This window comes from Phaseolus vulgaris, chromosome 4 (genome assembly GCF_051622355.1).
Source record: "Phaseolus vulgaris cultivar YP4 chromosome 4, ASM5162235v1, whole genome shotgun sequence".
Lineage (NCBI taxonomy): Eukaryota > Viridiplantae > Streptophyta > Magnoliopsida > Fabales > Fabaceae > Phaseolus > Phaseolus vulgaris.
This window is the reverse complement of record NC_143501.1, coordinates 37,991,992-38,012,701: the sequence shown is the minus strand read 5'-3', so window position 1 is coordinate 38,012,701 and position 20,710 is coordinate 37,991,992. Positions and strand designations below refer to the sequence as shown.

Genomic DNA, 20,710 nt, shown 5'->3' with positions numbered 1-20,710 from the left:
AGGTTTGTTGCCTCCAAATAAATAAATTTAAAATATACAGATTCCACAAACATATAAAAAAAAAGTATATACCAGTTTAATTTATTAAGAAATAACTTGTTTTAAAGAATAATCATAAAAAAAATAGTTCTAGATACTATCATTATTTGTTAATTTTATTTTAATGAATAGATATTAGAGAAGTAATAAATAAAAACTTGTGTACCAGATAAATAGTAAAGGGACTATAACATCATTACCTGTTAATTTTTATCCATGGTAAGTAATTTCACAAAAGCCGCTACTTTGATATGAACATTGTCTGCTAAATTGTTCAAGAACATGAAATAGGCATGTCGCCAAGAACGCTGGAATAAAATTGAGCCGAATGCCATCCAGAAGCTTACAACAAATCTAAATGTCATACTTATGAAAAAATCATTATTAAAAAATGAATATTCATCTTCATGAACTTCAACATTAGGAGGTTCCTCTTTAATACACAATTTCTCCAGTGGTAATCCACAAAGATCGAGATTATCCTCATAACTTGATGAACTGAAAGTTTGTAATTGTGTGCCGATTGGAATTTCTCCAGTTAGATAGTTATGTGACAAATCTAACATGCTGAGACAGTCAATTTGAGTAAGACTAGTTGGAATTGAACCAACTAGTTGATTTCTTGAAAGATCCAAAAATTCAAGTGAAGCAAGCTTTCCAATATTTGAAGGAATTTTACCCATTAAATTGTTTCTTGATAAGTTCAATGAAACCAATTCAAATAAATCCTCTATTTCCACTGGAATTTCTTCTGAAAAGTGATTGCTTAAGAGATCAATGCTTCTTAAAAGAGACAACCCATTGTTCATGAACATTTGTTTTGAACCTTTCCACATAAAAAAATCATTCAAAAAATAAAAATTATAGCTTCTCTCTATCCCTAAATCAAAACTATATTGATGGTAATCTTTTGAAACCTTTTGAGCCATTGCAACAAAAGAATTTATGCATTTAGGAATTTGTCCGAATAAGTTGTTGATTGAGAGATCCAAGAGGTGAATATTTTTGAGATAGCAAATCTGTGTTGGTAAAGTTCCATAAAAGTTATTACTTCCCAAACTTAAAATTTGCAGCTCTTTCAAATTACTCCCAATCCAAGCAGGAAAAGGTCCATTTAATTTGTTTTCTGCCAGATCTAACATTACAAGCTTTGAGCAACTCCTCAAAGAAAAAGGGATTTCATTTGTTAAATTGTTGTTTCTCAACAACAATGCTTGAAGATCAAAAAGTGAACTCATTGAAGTAGGAACCTTTCCTGAAAATTTATTGTGACTCATATCCAAATAAGTTAATGACTTGAAATGACTCCAACAATCTGGAATTTGTCCAGATAATTGATTATGTGAAAGGTCTAATTGGTATAAATTCTCAATTGTACCATTCCCACAAAAAAACAGAATAGAATCTGAGAATTTATTTTTGGATAAATCGAGATGAAAAGAATCTCGAAGAAATAGAGGAATAGGACCTTCAAATTGATTTGATCCAAGTGACATCTCATAAAAATGATTCTTCTGTGGAAAATTTGGAATTATACCTTATAAATTGTTGTATGAAATATTCATACGCAACCAATCAGTTAATAATGGTAATTTAGCCCAAAACCACTCCAAAACAATATCTGATATTGAAGCATTTGAAATGTCAATAATGTCAAATTTATTTTGTGTCAGCAACCATTTGGGAAATGTTGGACCTAGCTTGCAAGATCTCTAATTTATGGTGAGCAACTGAAAAGGTGGAACCCAATTTTGGGTAAATGCCAAGGCCAATGAGTTGTCGGATAAATACAATTCCTGTAACTTGGACATATTAGCGAAATGGTAATCACTGAGAACACCTTTTAAAGAATTTGACTTCATGTAGAGTTTCTCTAATTGAGGTGGAAATTGAAGATCCTTAGGTATCTCTCCATTTAGTTTATTTTTAGAAAGATATCATTCTTTTAAAGATGTGAATGTTGAGAAGTCAGGTAGTGTGCCATTGATCTGATTCATATTTAGATATAAACTTTTTAATGAATATCTAGCACATTTAGACAATGATGGATTGTCCTCGGAAACTCTTCACTCAAGTTATTTCTTGACATATCCAATGAACGTAAAGCACATGCATTTCCAAATGATTTTGGAATTCCACCTTCAAAATTGTTTAAGCCGATAGACAAATACTCCAATGAAGATGGCAATGTGCTAGCTTCAGATATCTTTCCAGTTAATTGATTTTGAGTAAGATCCAATTTTTTCAAAGTTAAAAATACTGAAAGGTCAGGAAGTGTACCATTGATTTTATTTTCCCTCAAGCTCAATTCTTGTAATGAGTTTCTAGCACATCCAGATAAGTGATGAATTATCAGTGAAAAATATTCATTCAAGCTATTAGAAGATATATCCAATGAGCGCAAAGCACATGCATTCCCAAATGATTTTGGAATTCCACCTTCAAAAGAGTTCCATTGGATAGACAAATACTCCAATGAATTTGGCAATTTGCTAGCTTCAGATATCTTTCCACTTAATTGATTTTGAGTAAGATCCAATTTTTTCAAAGTTAAAAATACTGAAAGGTCAGGAAGCGTACCATTGATCTTATTTGCCCTCAAGCTCAATTCTTGTAATGAGTTTCTAGCACATCCAGATAAGTGATGAATTATGAGTGAAAACTCTTCATTCAAACTATTAGAAGATATATCCAATGAGCGCAAAGCACATGTATTCCCAAATGATTTTGGAATTCCACCTTCAAAAGAGTTAAATTCAATTGAGAGAGACTCCAACTGAGGCGGTAATATGATTTCTTGAGGTATCTTTCCACTTAAATGATTTTCATTCAAAAACAATGTTTTTAAAGATGAAAACATTGAAAGCTCAGACAAAGTGGCAGTGATGTGATTAATTGACATATCCAATTCTTGCAATGAGTGTCTAACGCAACCACTAGACAAATTATCACAAATGATCAAGAATGGATGAGAGGTCTTCAGTCAAATTGTTTTGATTCAAGTATAAAGAAGATAAGGTGCATATATTCGTGAAGGATTTCAAATCCCTGGCCTTGAAATAATTAGAGGAGAGGTAAAGGTGCCTAAGCGAATTCATGACCATGCCAAAATCACTTGATGTGGAACCCTCCAAGAGGTTAAGACTAAGGTCAAGCTCAACAAGGTTGGAAGTGATGTTTGAGACCCACTGGAATAACATTGGTGATGTGAAGGTGTTTTCGGAAAGATCAAGGACGGAGAGGGAAGTAGAAGAATTGAAATGAGAAGGCTTGGATGACATAATGAAATGATCAGAAAGGCCACAATCATATAAACCTAGTTCTCTTATTTTTGGTAGGTTGAGAATGGGTTGCAACCAACTATGAGAACGATTAAGACTTGATACAGAGTCCAAGTATAGATGAGTTAAAGAAATCAGATTTGACAGCCGCTGACCTCCATCGTCAATTTTGGTACCATGTCCTCCAAGAGAAAACTCCTGCAACTGAGAGAGATTTCCAAGTTGAGATGGTATATTTCCTTCAAAAGAATTTGATGCAAGATAGAGCTCCTGCAACTGGGAGAGATTTCCAAGTTGACGAGGGATTGTCTCCAGATAATTATGAGCAAGATATAAGTATTTCAAATGAGAAAGAAAGCCAAACAGAGTTGGAATTTCTCCGCCAAAACCACATGAAGAGAGATCAAGGTATTTCAAGTTTGTCAGAGAACCAAGAAACTCTGGGATGTGATTGCCTTGAAAAGAATTGGAACTGAAGTTCAAGTACTCTAATTGTCGCAACTCCATCAACGACTTGTGGATCTCTCCTCTCATATAACGATCAATTATTTCTTCATCTTGAACATAAAATCCTCCAGGAAGGTGGAGGCCTAGAACATGGGCGGTGAGGTTGCTGCAGCGAATCCCCTCCCACTGGCAGCAGTCGGGAGTGGTCCAGGAGGAGAGCATGCCGTCGTGATCCATAATGGCAGCCTTGAATTGGAGGAGTGCTTCCCTCTCCTTTGGAATGCATGTCGTTTGGTGTTCTCCATTAACAACCTTCAACATCACACACACCATAAACATCATCAATCTCAAACCAACTGGATTCGTCAATGAAGTTGTTGTGGGTGTTATGATGAGAGAGAAAGAGTGATGGATGAAATGTAGTGAGTATTAAAAGTATATTGCTTTTTGATGACTTAGGCACTCTCCATAACCCCTATATATAACATTCTTTAATATAGCAACTATTCTACTATTGCAACTATTCTAAAACAAATCAAACTATAATTACAAAATTACAAAATTATTTAGCAAGACCATAAAACTTTTCCAGAGCTAAACAATAATTATTTCTATTTTGATTTTTCACAACTTTAGATTTTGTTATATTTACTTTTGCTTAAGTGTTATTAAACATAAACGTAACTTTGTACCATATTTATTTTTTTCCTGTTCTTTCATTATTTTTATATTTGAACCATTTAAATATAAGACAAAACTATTTAGAAATGAATATATTATAATATTTACATTTTATAAATCATACAATTATTTTTTTGTAATTGTATAGAGCCTAGAGAGTATTTGATATGGGTGGACAATTAATACTTCTCCTTTGATCGTGTTTTCCTCTCTTCCTTTCTCGCGTTCGGTCTTTAGTTCTTGATCGAAAGTGTACCTACAAAAGATTCTCCGATGATAAGTTATCTCTTTAAGTGTAATTAGTATAATGATAAAAACGTACCTCATTCTTGTATAATTATGCTTATTTGTAGATGGACTCTCTTATTGATGTCCATATTTAATCTATATCATCACTTAAATGAAATTACTTGATTTGTCGCTGTTCTTGTCGGTTGACCTGGTCGTTGTTTGACTTCAAAGGCAAGCGGTGACTCCTCCTATTTCTAGTGGATTCTGTGCTTACTCTTGGATGTTGGAAAGCGGCTCCGTTGAAACAGAGGGGGCTCTACCTGTTGATTGCACTCCGACGATCAAGTGAGTACTGGGCTAAGAAACAATGAGTAAATAAGATAGTAGTTTCAGTTTTAGAAACGGTGTACCTTTACCAGGGATCTAAACTCCCTTTTATAGACTGCTTTTAGGTTACCTCATTGTAACAACTCCTCTCTCACCAGAGCCTTATCTCTAGTGAAATTAGGTTTGCTGGGAGGACATTCTGTTACGTTGTTACACAATCTTAGCACAACAACCGCACAAAATCTTCCTCTTTGGAGTGCACAATCTTAACAGCATGGTCGTCAGGGTACCAACTCATGTACCAGCGTTACGAAGCCCATCTGTTTTGTAGGCGTCCTAGTCCTTTACGTATCATGCATGCAGCTTTCCTCTGAAAACCCTAGTGCTCTTGGGCCTTGGCGTCTTCAGGGGATATTTGCTTGTGCTAAACTCGAATGTACTATACACACCACATGCATGCACTTTCTCGCTGACTAGGCATTTCATATATATGGGTTTCAACACACGCATCTCTGGGGGCCCACTTACGTGGCCCACTATCGCGACCAGACCATCGAGTTGACCTGCTCCACAGGTGTCGATGTCCGAAGTCTGGTCCAGTACACAAGCCCCCAAGGCTCGAGCTGAAACTTGTTCCAGTGAAGAAGCTAACTGCTCGCTAATGGCGACCTACGTGTTCAGTAGGCGATGAGACGTGCACAGTGCATCGAGGTGACATTTCACCATACTCCCTCACCAGCGTACACGTGGCCAAATCAGCGGTTGAGAAGCGTTGCCGCCTGCGCTTCCCCTTATGTGTTAACCTTTCAATTTTACGCTTCCTTCACTGTATCATTCCCTTGGAACCCTACTGTTATCGACCATGGCATATAAAGGCAAAGGAGAAGTTCACTTAAACTTTACTGTTATTGACCTTGGCGTATAAAGGCAAGAGAGATGTTTACTTGGAACCGTATTGTTCTCGACCTTAGCGTATAAAGGCAAGGGAGAGGTTCTCTTAATTCTTATTTCTCTTACTAAAATGATTTTTACAACTTACTAATAATAAAACTTAAAAAAATATCACTACAAAAAGTATATTAAATAAAAATTAATTTTAAAAATAAAAAATAATTAATAACTATATTAGTTAAATTATATACTCTTTTAAAGATTAAAAATATTATTAATATCTAAATTAATTTCTATTATTAATAAATAATAAATTAATATCTAATCATTTAGTAAGATTTTAAATACCAACTTTAAAATTTAAATAATTAATAATTAAAAACTTTAATAGTTAATTAAATATTAATTTAAAAAATATTTATCATTAATAAAATCTAATTTAGATACTAATAATTATTTTATTCTCTAAAATAATATTTAATTTAGTTAATGTAATAATTAATATATTTTGTGTATAAAATTAGTTTTTATTTAATATTTTTTTAGTAATGTATTTAAAATAAAATATAAACAATCTATGTTCATAAATCTCATTTCATATGTTTTTTTTAATGTTTATACTTTGTGAACATTATTTTATTTATGGTTTAATTTAAGTAAATGAAAAAAAAAAACTTTGAAAAGACTTGAGCAATCCCATTCCATATGTGGAAATTTGTACGAAGTGCATTGGCCCCTTCTATGGTTCCACGAAAAAAAACAGAAAGACTTGGAAAAAAATGGAAGATTGAAAAATTGGGTCATCTAATTACACTAAACTAAATACAATCACATATAGGACAAATTTCATGTTCAACCCACCTCACCTCCAATTAATTTAATCTTAAACCCTAAACTTAATTTAACCATAAAAAATTTACATTACAATTCAATCGATGAAATCTAATTCTTTTCCCAAATTTGAAATTTCAGTTAAAATGAAATTTTATTCCAACATGACCAATACAAAATTATCATCTATTTTATAAATGACATACAGAAAATTATAGCCATCCGTTTATGTTTAATTCAACTCTAAACATAAATTAATTTGGTTATTACAACTACAACTCAAGTTTCAAGAACAAATTTCAATTTATCTTGATTCAAAATAATTAATTTTATTTCTCTTATAAAAGTTAAACTTTAAAATATTCTTTTATTTTATTTTCCCCTGCAATTACTAGTTCACACTCAATATGATTGTATAATTTCTAATAATTTCCAAAGTTCTTTCTCAAACATAACATTTAAATTCAAACTCATCTAACATGAAATTCTTTAATTGAAACAAATCTCAAATTTAATATAAACTTGACGATATATCATTTTTCTATTTATTCATTTCCCAAAAAAATTCCAAAGTTACATTAATACTTCTACTTTAAAGATAGTTTCCCTTAATTGTTGTGCTTCATAACTTAGAAAAACTAAATATTTTTTAACTTGCTTCTAGGCTATTTGATTTATAAATAGATCATATCCTTATAAATCTAAATCCATAGAGGTTAATCTAATCAATGCAGATATCATATGAGAATTCAAAATCCATGTTTTTTTTTATCGACAATAACAAATAAATAAATTAGAACCACTTCAGAGGTAGTTCAACCCTTATACACATTACACAATACCAATTCCAGCTGCATACCGCCAAAACCAATAAAACAAACCCTGCCCTTATATGAACCAACAGAAAAACTTTAGGAAACTAACCTCATACACTCCATTGGTTCCAAACACCAATCAAAATAGGAGAAAGAAACTGACCGGGAATTTGTAGACACCCAGGACCAAACCTTTATTTGTACCAATGCAAAAACTTCAGATGCATCCGCCACTCCTCTTTTGAAAATTAAGCGATTCCTGTGACTCTAGATTTCACTAAACACCCCTACCCAGATTGTGTTCCAAACTACAAGACCCGTCTCAGAAGAAAAATAAAATTTTAACTCTTAATTTATTTTAAAAGAAACATCTATACTAAACTAGAATCAGGTATCATAAATAGAACTAATCTAAATACTAACAATTTTAATTTATAAAATAACTTCTAAATCAGTTTATATGATAATTAAATATATATTTTTATATCAATTTTTAATTTAATAAATTTCTTATGAAATTACTGATATAAATTTAATGTTAATATATGTTGAAAATGTATATATCTTGCCTCCAATAGTTTGATTAGTAATAATAAATTTAATAGTCTGGCTGAAATAAAAACAACTAAAATTTTAAACAATAAAAATGTTAAAAACAATAAATTACCGTATGACTTATTTCTTCTTAAAAGAAAGTTATTTATTTATTCTAAGCGTGAAAGAAAAAGTAGAAACTGAAAGTGATGAGTGTTTGGGGAAGACTTGGAAAAGTCCCTATGTCAGATTTGCATTCAAATCTATAAAAATTTAATAAATACATAATTTTTAGGTTTACCCATTTTTCTAAGATATTATTCTTTAAAATTGTTAACTTCTTTTACTTATTATAATCTAACCATTATATAAAAAACATACATAATTTTTATAATTTTCGCTGATGTCATTTTTCAATTAACAATTTTACCCTTTAAATAATAAAAATAAATAAATAAATAAATTTTATTTCAAAATAATTAAAAAAACTTCTCTTTAAAAATAACGATTTATGTCTTTTAATATTATTTTTATAAAATTATATATATATATATATATATATGAAATTGCATTATTTTTTATTTTTAATTAATAATGCATAAAAAAGAGAATACACAATTATATTTATAATTATTTTATGATTTTATTTTTGAAATTGTGATAACTACTTTTACTTTTAAAAATAAATAATAAATTATTCTATTTTTTTGTGTACAGTTTCTCATGTAATTATGAAACTCATATTTTATTTAGTATTATAAGTATATTTGTTTTAAAATATATATTATAATTATATTTGGGATTATAAATGTATATTTGTTTAAATAATTAAAACAGGACAAATAAGAAAAACATACGTTTTTTTTACAGTTCAATAAATAATCATTATAGCTAAATAATAAACCTTAAAAAATAAAATATTTAAAAAAAAAAAAAAAAAAAAATCTATGTTAACAAATCTCATATAATTTATTCAATTCACATTTTTTTTATCTCTAACTATAATTAGTATGATTGTATGAACCTTAATACATAAAATATATATATATATATATATATATATATATATATTCTCAACTAGAACATAATCAATATTATGAAGTTTTTTTTTATCAGAAATGATCAGTTATGAGGTAGTCAAGCTAGTGAGATTCAGTTGATATGATTTTTTATTGTGTTTATACTATTTTATGTGAACATTATTTTATTAGATGGTTTCATGTAAGTAAAACAAAAAACAAAAGAACTTGTAAAAGACTTGAGCAATCCCATTCCATAGGTGGAAATTTTTATGAAGTGCATTGGCCCCTTATACCACTTTTTCCAGAACGAAACAAAAAGACTTTGAAAATTGGGTCATCTCATTACACTAAACGACTAAACTTCATATTTCATGCATCTTCTATAAAACGTCTTATGCATCTTCTTTCATGGTAATGAATGCAACACCCCAATTATCAACTTCATTCTTAATCATAATTATAATTGCCCAAAAGTATAAACTACATAATATCCTCTTTAGGTTTCCAATTTAGTCCACATTATTAAATAATTTAACAAACAAATTTTTTAGTTCATTCTCATGGCATTCAATAGTATACTAAATATGTACTCGTATTCCGCCAAAAGATATTTATTGATGAAAATATTTTCAAAAAAAAATAATTTTAATAGAAATTATTTTTACGTCATCAAGGCTTAAATATATCTTAAATCATTTTTCCATGGTTATAATTTACACATGCAAATTATTTTTTAGGAACATGTTCTTTGGATATTTTTTAACCTCAATAAAAGTTAATACTGACTAAAGTTTTGCTTATTTTAGTATTTAACCGAGGTTTCTAAACCTTGTTAACTATCATGAATTTAAAAGTTTCCATAAAATACCATGATTTTCAGAGTGTTTGTAACATAATATGAGTATCCTACAACAGTACTACACTCTAACATACAATAGACCTAATAAAATCCTAAATGTCTTTACCTATTTTGGTACAACTAATAGCCAACAACTAATGTAATTTTTACTGTATTTTCAACCATATTATGTTGATAAATGACAAATAAATAGAAAAAAAAACCAACAAATCTCTTAACAATTCTAGTCTTACGCTATCATAAATATGTAGATACCTTTTATGCTTCCTAATGGCAATGATCTCAGTTGCATATTTTCTAATCACCACCTTCTCTCTAATTTTGATTATTTTTGTATCTGTGGTTATTTGACCCTACATAAACATAACTTTGTCCTCCAACACCCTTTCATTCTCTTACATGACACGTAAGAAAGTATCCATCATGACGCTGCTCTTTGTCCAATTATCTTTTATGGATGCTCTATTTAACATAATCATGAATGAAATGCACAAGACTAATGGGGTGACCTTAATGTTCCAAAACATATTATTGAAATCATAATGTTTTCCCCTTAAGTTATTCTGCAAAAATCTGATATGCAGATTTTACTTCTTCTTTTTTCATCAGCAAAAAAGAATAAATAAATAAATAAGAATCATTTAAGGGGTGATCCAACCTGTATACATGTTAACTACTCCACTCAAAAGTCAGACCTAATAAACTTGTTAAGACCTACCAACTCACAACCAACGAAGGCACCTAAATAACAATCCCACTAAATCTACCTACCCAAACTGAAAACTATCAGAGACTTTTGATCATAAGTAAACAAGACAACAGTTCAATACACTAATCAGAAAAAAAAAAACAAGCAGAATCAAAATTAGAAGTAATCCAAGACCAAGCCTTTAGTTGAGCCAAAGAAAAAATCCCAAAATGATCAATCACTCCGCCTTTAAAAATGTGTTCATTCCTATGCCTCCAAATGTCATCAATGATTGCAACCCAAACACCTCCCCAAGCGACGTTTACATAGCTTGAAACATTGCACAAATTAAAATGTAAGAAATGTGAACCAAAATCAATATGATCTACCGACGTTACCTCAAGCTAAGCATAACAGTGATTCCAAACTAACCAAGCTAATATGTATCCATAGAACAAGTGCTTTGTAGTCTCTTCTATTGAGTCTATTAATGTCTAAGTTCAAGAGGGGATGGGTGAATTGAAGTTATAAAATTTTCTCTGATACACACACTGATTACAAAATTTCAGAAGAAAAAGGTACATATTGATTTTAAAAAGAATAGATTTATTTTTAATACACTTTTAACCAAAACCAGAACTTGTTCAGATTAGACTAGAGATCAAACTAAGAAATCACCATAGCAGTTTGAGTAATTTTCATAGCAGTTACAAGAACAAGATTTGCACCAATGAATCAAGCACAAGTTCTTTTGATTTAATTCTTTTAAAGAAAGTGAAGCTTTGACAAAGATTTTATGAGAAAATTGTTTGTCCTTTAAACCAGTCAATACACAAATTAGAAAGCTTTGTTTATGGTTAAAAGAAATTTTTAGATCAAGAAGAACAATTTGAGTAAGCCCAGAAATAACAGATTCAATTTTAAATGAATAGATTTATTTCTTGACAGATTATTTAATTATTCAGAAACGAGCGCAGGGATGAGAAGAATAATGCAAACACACTTTAACTGGTTCACAAATAAAGAGTTACATCCAATTTCACCTCACTCAAAGGTGAAGTTCACTAAAAACAGTTCCAATCAATTACAACACAGCAGTTCTTGAAACCTACAAGAACTATACAACCAAAGCTGAAAAACCCTATTTCAGCACAACTTGCACTTCAAGAAACCCTATCAAGAAGTGACTTACATAAACACCTTTTACAAAAATGAATAAAGGAAAGATAACACTTGAAAGAATATACAAGCTAAAAACCAGTAGTTCCAATTGTAGCAGAACCACACCAACACCTTCACCAAATTCAAGGCACACCAAGAACAAGCACTTTTTAAGATCTCATTGAAAACCTTTCAAAAACTCATTCGAAACCCTTTTTCTCACACTGAAAAATCTTGATCTCTGTTTAAAACGTGATTGAACAACAACCTTTCATGTGAGAAAAACCTTTCTTTTATAAAGAAATCAGTTTCTAACAACTTTTCAAAAAACAGTTAAAAAGTTGTTATAAAAACAACAGGTTAAATTTAAAACAAACAGATTGTTTTTCAGGAAAACTGTCAGCTCAGCTTAACTGAAATAACTGACTAAACTACAGTTTTGGTGCCCTAACAGAATTTCGAAAACCTATTCTTTTATAGAGAAACAAATTTATTTTTGTGCAGTATCCTGATTTTCTGAGAAAACTTTAAACAACTTTTTGGGAAATCATTTAAACACCCTTTGTGCTTGATCTTATCACCTGGATTTGGCATAGGGTAGCTCATGAAGCAAAAGGCAACCTTAACCTCACACTAACCTATGTACAAGATCACTTAAAACACATTACAATCTTCAAAGCAAACTAGCTAATTTTCTACATCAAACACACACACAAAGACTTGGCTGAGAAGAGGCTTCATCCATCTTCAACATCTTCTTCTTCCTGACACAAACAACATGAAATACAATCAATTGTAACCCCTCTACTTACCAAATTTACCTTAGAAGCAATCGAATTGCCCAGCATCCTCCAAGCTGTAAAGAGAGCATAAGGTAGAGCTTTGATCTTCCAAAACAAATCAAACAAAGGCGAACTTTCTCAGATGCGAGACTTCCTTAGAATACGATAGGCTGAGCAGACCGAGTACCTCAAAGTCACATTATTCTTCCACACCCAACAGTCTTTCTTGCCTAAGACAAGACGCGAGCCTTGAAGCTCTTGCAGAAGTTGAAATTCCTTATTCTTTTCCCAATCAAACAAACCTCTTCTCTAGACTAGATCCCAATTCCAAGAGTCGAAGGCCCACTCCCCAAAAGAACCTAAGAAAGTGTCTCTACTATTACTTAAATAGAACAATCTCAGAAACCTGTTCTCTAAAGCTTCATATCTCAACCACCCATAATCTCAAAACAAAATTTTATTCCCAACACCGACCCACTCGATGCAACCCTCAAAATTCCCACCTCACTCCTCCATCCTCCAAATCCCCTTCAAATCTCTCCACCAGAGAGATTCTTTGTAAGAACTCTTATTCTCTTTTAGACTCCTCCAACCTCCGTATTTTGATTCAATAACCTCTTTCCAAAGCCCGCCCTTGTCAGAACCTAATCACCACATCCATTTTCCCAACAAAGCCACATGAATAATCGTAGATCCAAAATACCAAGACCACCAGTTTCCCGAAGCTCACAAACCTTTTTCCAAGAAATCCAAGCAATCTTCCTCCCAACCGAGCCCCATCCCCACAAAAAATTCCTTTGTAACTTCACAATTTCCTTCAACACCGAAGAAGGCATCTTATACAAGGAAAGGTAAAACAACATAATGGATGATAGGACATACTTTATCAAACAAACTCTTCCTGCCAACAACAAGCATCTACCTTTCCACCTACCCAGTATGCTTTTAATCCTTTCTACCACTCCGACCCAAAATGCACCTCTCTTATGAGAACCCCCCACAAGCAACCCCAAATATTTAAAAGGGGTATTCATCACATCACAATTGAGAATTGCAGCAAAATGAAGGATTACTGATTCATCCACTCCCAACCCACCGATCCTACTTTTTAAAAAATTAACGTTAAGGCCAGAGGCTAACTCAAAGCAATTCAACATTACCTTAATAGTGAACACGCTTTTAGTATTAGCTTTACAAAAGAACAAAGTGTCATCAACAAATTGAAGCATATTTACCTTTACCTTCTTAACCCCTATCTGCAAACTATCCACCAAGTTCAACTCGGTTGTTTTCCTTGATACCCCTGTCAAACCTTCAACCATAATAAGGAACAAGAAAGGGGCAAGATGATCACCTTGTCGCACCAATCCTGAGTACTTAATTCTACCACTGTTGCTCCAGACCTCTCTTGTGACTTTTATCTTCACTCCTTTCACATACGACACAAGGTTCTTGCCATTTTGAACAAGGTTGCTATAGAATACCTTTACTAGGTCTGGATAGACATTTCCAGTCATATCAAGGAAGCGCTTTACCTTTTGATGCTTGAGAAAAGCCCTTGTTTCTGTTATATTTTCACTCCTCAACCATGAAAATTCTAGAACACTAGGTACATTGATTTGCTTCGTGCTTGTCTCATGTATGAACCTTGTCATAACTTCAGAATCTCCAGCAAACCAGTTTTACAGAATACCTTGGTTGTTGTTATGTTGCTTTCTGGATTTCTTCTTTTTGTGTGAAGAGGATGCCATTTCTCAATCTGTTTTTACCTGCACCTATTCACCAAGAGAGATAGTTCCAGCTAGAAGAAATGTTAGTGCAAGATTCATATGATGAACAATAAAAGAAAAAAAAAATCAGATAAAGTAGCAAATGTGAACCTGGACAGCTTGTAGCAAAGAAAAGAAAGTGTGAAATACAATTGATTTAAACCAGATTTATATAGAACCCAGATTACAGTTCAGAAATCACGGGTTTGAAAGCAAAATCAAAAAATCAGATGCAGTATAGATTTGATTCTATGTAGTACAAAAGGGTGCAGTTTTTGGATGATGCAATAATATATTGGAAACATATTTCTGCTAACAAATCAAATTTGTTGCTCAATAAATGTATCAAATCCGTTAGGATATCCACACATGAATGTCATAAACCTGCTGGTCAATAACCATAAAAGCAGTCAATGATTAAGGAGAGAGAGAAAAGTAATTATTTCTCTTTCCTAGTCATAGTTGTGATTCTGAAACAGAAAAATCAACATGTTAAAGCAGGAGATAACATATTTAAAACTTACTGCAGTGGACAGTTTAAGCTAATAATACCCAATTCATTTAATAGGAAGTAAAACCTATCTTTAGCAAGAAGTTTAGTGAATAAGTCAGCCAATTGAAATTCAACATGATGAATGAGTCTATACTCTTCTAAGGATTGAGCGTTTACAAATTTTGGGATCAACCTGATGAATGAAGCATTACACCCCTTCGCGATCATTCCTTCATTGTGGAAAGTTTTTACAGCTTCAAATACACCATTCTTTAAAATTTCTCAGTGTGTCTTAATAAAGTTCAAAGAAACACCATCTAGGCTCGAGCTCTTGCTGCTTCTGCAATCCCATATTTATAAATTGTAATTGGCTCAAGAGCTCCCTTCGTTCCCTGATCTTGTTCTCTTCAAGGTTATCAACATCATCCAACTGGTCTAACACCTGTATTTTATTTAATAGATCTAGCTTGATCCTATCTGTATACCTCAAAACCTCTTTGTTTCAAACCTTTAGATCACCCTTTAGTATTTTTAATTTATCCTTTAGCTTTTGGATGTTGTTTCCCTAAACTAAGAAGTTTTCCCATTTACTTTTAATAAGGTTACCAAAATCCTTATCTTCATGCCATATTTAAAGAAATCTACATGATTTTGGCCCCCAATCCACCAAATTTGGTTTTAACACTAGAGCATAGTAATCAGAAATTTGTCTTCCTAAAATATATTGCTTGCTACCCGGCCATTGTTGCAACCACTCAAAGGAAGTTAGGAATCTATCTAGCCTACTCTTAGCCTTTGCCATTAAGTATATACCAAGTGAATTTTGTTTTGAGACAAGGAATATCAACCACCCACTTTTGATGCAATTACTAAGCCCTTGCATTTCTCTTTTATTATCCTAACACTATTTACCCCTTTTCGCTTAGCTTCTTTTTTTATAGAGTTGAAATCACCTAGGATGCACCACAATTTACAAGCTTCCCTTTGTCTTATAGCTTTTAAATCCTCCCAGATTTTCATTTTAACAAGTAAATTGCATGAAGAGTATATATTTACAATTACGACAGTGACACATTTCTCCTTAAAAAATCCAATAAACACAATGAACCATCTATTAATAACATGATTAATACATTGGAAAAAGTTGTTATGCCATACAGTTAGAATTCCTCCTAACCCACTAGATGGTTCACTATAAAGATATCCTATGCTATTATCCCTCCACATTTGGCAACATTTTTCGTTACTAAAAGTTAACAATTTAGTTTCTTGGAGGCATAACATTTTAATTCCTTTAGTTCTGATAAGGTCCTTAATATATCTTCATTTAATAGTGTACCGACCAGGTAGTCGGGAGTGATGACGTGGCAGCAAGAGATAAAATAGGCGTGTTGAACGGAACACCTGGCTGGCAGAAGGGAAGCACATCGGGGAGTTCGTGTAGTCGCCAATCGTTAAGTTGGCGTGCTCCGATCTCTGGCATATCTAAACCGGCGGTCACCAGGCTTGTGTTGTAGTCGCCGTATGCGAGCTTAGGCGACCAAGTGATCAGAGATCGCCGAGAGGGCGACATCGCCGAAAGATCAGGAAAGCTTGTTCAAGGCTTTCAAAGGGCACGAGTACGAAGGATGAAGTTATCAGATGATCATTCCCTAGCCAGAGGTTGAGGCCAGGGAACAGTTTGTCAGAACATGCACGATGGGCAAGTAATGCAGATCGTGATAGCGGCAGGCGAGACCACAGAGAAGGTGCACAAGGTGACACCCCGTGCTCGCCACTAGAAGAAGATCGCGCTCCAAGGCAGCTATGCACCGAGTTGCTCCTCACTTGAGTAACTTAGTCGAACAGCCTGAAGAGTAGAAGTGGCGCTCAAGCAGAAGACGCTCCAGATGGTGACACGTGTACAGCTGGATGCGAGCCACGTGTCCGGAGGTGTAACCGTCAGGAGAGAGAAAATGCGCAGGTATATAAGGAACTCTTAACAGAATCTGAGGTACGCGCGTTTAGAACACTTCTTTACGCTTTGAGAATACTTGAGTACGCTGAGAGAGTTTTGGCACGGTTCCTTGAGTTTCTAGCTTTTCTCTCTTAGAGTTTTGGTGATTCCGTCACTGACTTGAGCGTCGGAGCGCGATCGGCCGCAGCGGCGCCACTCTGTCTTTTGCAGGTTCTTGAGGAGAATCGAGGTGTGAAGGACGGAAGCTAGCGTGGTGTAAAGCCGATCCAGAGGAAGATACCTTTGACGTGGCAAGGCTCTTGCGTTCTGGTCAACAGGCAGGATCATCAGGCGCCCACCGTGGGGCCGTGTAAAACCTGTTCCCATCCACAGCGTCAAGTTCTTGAGGTTTCTGTAGTTTCTGTGTGGTTGTGTGCTGGTGCAACCATTTTCCACCGTTCGTTCTAGCTTTTGTTCGGTAATTTCGAGTTTTTCACCGTTCGTTCAAGCTTTTGTTCGGTGATTTCGAGTTTTACACCATTCGTTCGAAGCTTTCGATCGAATTCTTGAAGTTTCTTGCTGTTTGCGCGGTTTTTAATCGGTTGATTCAAAGTTTCACCATTTATTCACGTTTCTGATCGGTGAATCGGGAGTTTTGCTGGAGGAGCGGTAGGTTCGTGGTGAGATTGCAGGTTTCTGGGAAGGTTTCGACGTCCGAATCAATCGGCGTGCTGTTGTGGTTGCGTTTTTGGAAGTTCTTGGGAGTTTGGGAGTTTCGGATCGATTGACTGCTGGATCGATCGTTTGAGGGAGAAGGTTTTGTTCGTTGAAGTGTGGTTTGCTGAGTTTTCATGAGAAAGATGAGAAGCAACCGTCAAGTCCCGTTGTGCCAGTTGCTACAGAAGGCGCCATGACCATGGCGCAGATGGTGGAGATCATGCGCGCGCCTCTCAGGCCAGGAATGAAGAGCTTAGCAAAGTGACCGAGGAGTTGCGTCAAGCTCTTCAGGAGCAGAGAGGACGCCCAGTCGTTGAAGAGGTCGCGCAGTCGTCGCCACCGCGCGTTTTCCCTATGCCGTTTGCTCAGGCGATCACAGACACGCCTATTCCTGCGAGCGTAGTACCTGTGAAAGCTTCTTTCACCGGCGTGGAGGACCCTGAGGCACATCTCACCATGTTCCACACGCAGATGATGCTGTCAGGAGGCTCGAATGTTGTATATTGCAAGATGTTTGTGAGCACGCTCTAGGGAACAGCGCTGGAATGGTTTGTGAGCTTGCCTACGGGTCACATAACCAACTTTCAGCAGTTTTCGAAGCTTTTCGTCGAGCAGTACATTGTGAACAAGGCGCCACCTAGGGTGTCTTATGACCTATTCGACATAAGGCAGTACCAGGGAGAGTCCCTCAGGGACTACTTGAATCGCTTTGGAGCACAGATGGTCCGCTCGCCTGCTAAAGACGAGGAGATGCTGGTATACTCCTTCAAAAAGGGCGTGCTGCCGGGACCTTTATGTGAGGCGTTGATTAGGGCACACCCCGCCACGTTTGCTGAGGTTAGGCGACTTGCGGTGGCCCACATCGCCGACGAGAGTGAGGTCGCCGAGAAGAGAGGGAGCGTGGCCCATGCTAGGCCACGTGCCCAGACTAGAATCCAGCCGCAGAGGGTGCTAGAGACGATGGCGGCCAAGAAGGATCAGAGGACTCGCCATCCTTATGATCCAATGAAGAACAAGGGGAGGGGCCCAGGACGCCCCAGGGAGTATAATCGCCCACCAAAGTACAAGTTTGTCATGGGGTTGGCAGATCTTATCGCCATTCCCAACATAGCAGCCAGGCTTAAGGCGCCTGAGAAAGTGGGCGACAAGGTGTTAGGACCAAAACCAAATGCCTGGTGTGAGTTCCACCAGAGTTTTGGTCACACAGTTGATTCGTGTTTGGCCCTGGGATACCAGCTCGACGATCTGGTCAAGAGTGGGTTTTTGAACGATTACCTGCTGGACAAGAGGACGGGAGGTGCGTCGAGGTCCCAGCCGGTGGGTGGTGAGGCTCAGCAGCATGAGATGCCCACTCATGGCGAGATCCACACCATCGCTAGAGGTTTCTCGGGTGGTGGATGCACTGCGTCACAGCGGAAGAAGTATGCAAGGTCTGTGATGACAGTGGATATGTTTGAAGACCACTCACCAGATGTGGATATTACATTCACGAAGGGAGATCTCCGGGACGTTGTGCCTCACGACAACGATCCCATAGTCATCTCGCTTGTCACGGCGGGAAGGAAAGTCCACTGGGTACTAGTGGACCAAGGAAGCTCGGCGGATGTAATGTTCTGACCGACTTTCACACAGTTGCAACTACCCCTTGACCAGCTAAGACCCTATGGAGGGTGCTTGTATGGGTTTGCTGGCGATCAGGTGGAGGTCAGGGGGTACGTCGAGCTAAGAACAACGTTCACTAATGAGGTGGCCTCGAGGACGGAGAAAATCAAGTACCTCGTTGTGAATGCCCCCTCAGCATATAACATTCTGTTGGGGAGACCAACCCTCAACAGAATAGGAGCTGTGCCCTCAACTAGGCACATGAAGGTTAAGTTACCATCGATGGAGGGGGTGGTGATCACCATCAGATCTGACCAGAAGGAGGCGAAGAAATGCTATGAGAATAGCCTCAAGAATAAGAGGTCAGTAAGTTACATCACCACGACACCGCCTCCTGGTGTGAAGCCCAAGCCAACAGAATGGCGAGTTGTTGATGCGGCGATGGAGGAGGCCGCCGGAGACGATGTCACCATGGTGGATGCTGAGGTTGAGGGAGAGAGCGCCGGACGGGAGGAAGAGGCGAGGAACCGCCCAGAGGAAGCGAGGGAGTTGGGAATCGCCAGGGCGGTGATCGCCAAGGAAACCAGACCCAAACCCGTCGAGGAGTGGCTCGAAAGGGAGATCGGGGGAAAGGTCTTCAAGCTGGGAAGATCTTTGGAGGCTGAGCTCCAAGACCAGATTGCCAAGGTGAGAGAACGGCATCTGGATGCTTTTGCATGGTCTGCTTCAGACATGCCGGGGATAGACCCCGACTTCTTGTGCCACCATCTAGCAATGGACAACCAGGTCAGACCGGTGCGACAGAGGAGGAGGAAGTTCAATGAGGAGAGAAGACAGGCGATCCGGGATGAAACGAAGAAGCTCCTCGCTGCAGGCCATATCAGGGAGGTTCAGTACCCTGAGTGGCTGGCTAATGTCGTACTGGTGAAGAAGAGCAATGGGAAGTGGCGCATGTGTGTCGACTTCACTGACCTGAACAAGGCTTGCCCAAAGGATTCGTATCCTTTGCCAAGCATAGATGCCCTGGTCGACAGTGCAGCAGGGTGCAAGTTGCTGAGTTTTCTGGACGCCTTCTCGGGGTATAATCAGATAAAGATGCATCCTATGGACGAAGAGAAAACTGCCTTCATGACTGAGAGGTCGTGCTACTGTTACAAGGTGATGCCCTTTGGGCTGAAGAATGCGGGGGCCACGTACCAAAGATTGATGGATAAGGTACTTGCACCAATGCTGGGAAGGAATGTGCAAGTGTACGTAGATGACATGGTCGTGACCTCGTTAGAGAAGAGCAAGCACGTCTCGGATCTGGAGGAATTGTTCACCACGATTGCCAAGTTCAGATTAAAGTTAAACCCCGAGAAGTGCATTTTCAGCGTGGAGGCAGGGAAGTTCTTGGGATTCCTTTTGGCTGAAAGAGGAATAGAGGCAAATCCTGACAAGTGTGCTGCCATCTTGGCGATGAGGAGCCCGACTACCGTGAAGGAGGTGCAGCAACTTACAGGTCGGATGGCCGTCCTGTCTCGTTTCATGTCAGCTAGCGGAGAGAAGGGCCATCCGTATTTCCAATGTTTGAGGCGAAACAACAAGTTTGTCTGGTCGAAGGA

General features: G+C 36.4%; 1 pseudogene; it reads right to left on the bottom strand.

The window, feature by feature from the left end:
• Positions 1–242: 242 nt before the first annotated feature.
• Positions 243–4,174, bottom strand: LOC137838754 (receptor-like protein EIX2; annotated as a pseudogene).
• Positions 4,175–20,710: the final 16,536 nt, after the last annotated feature.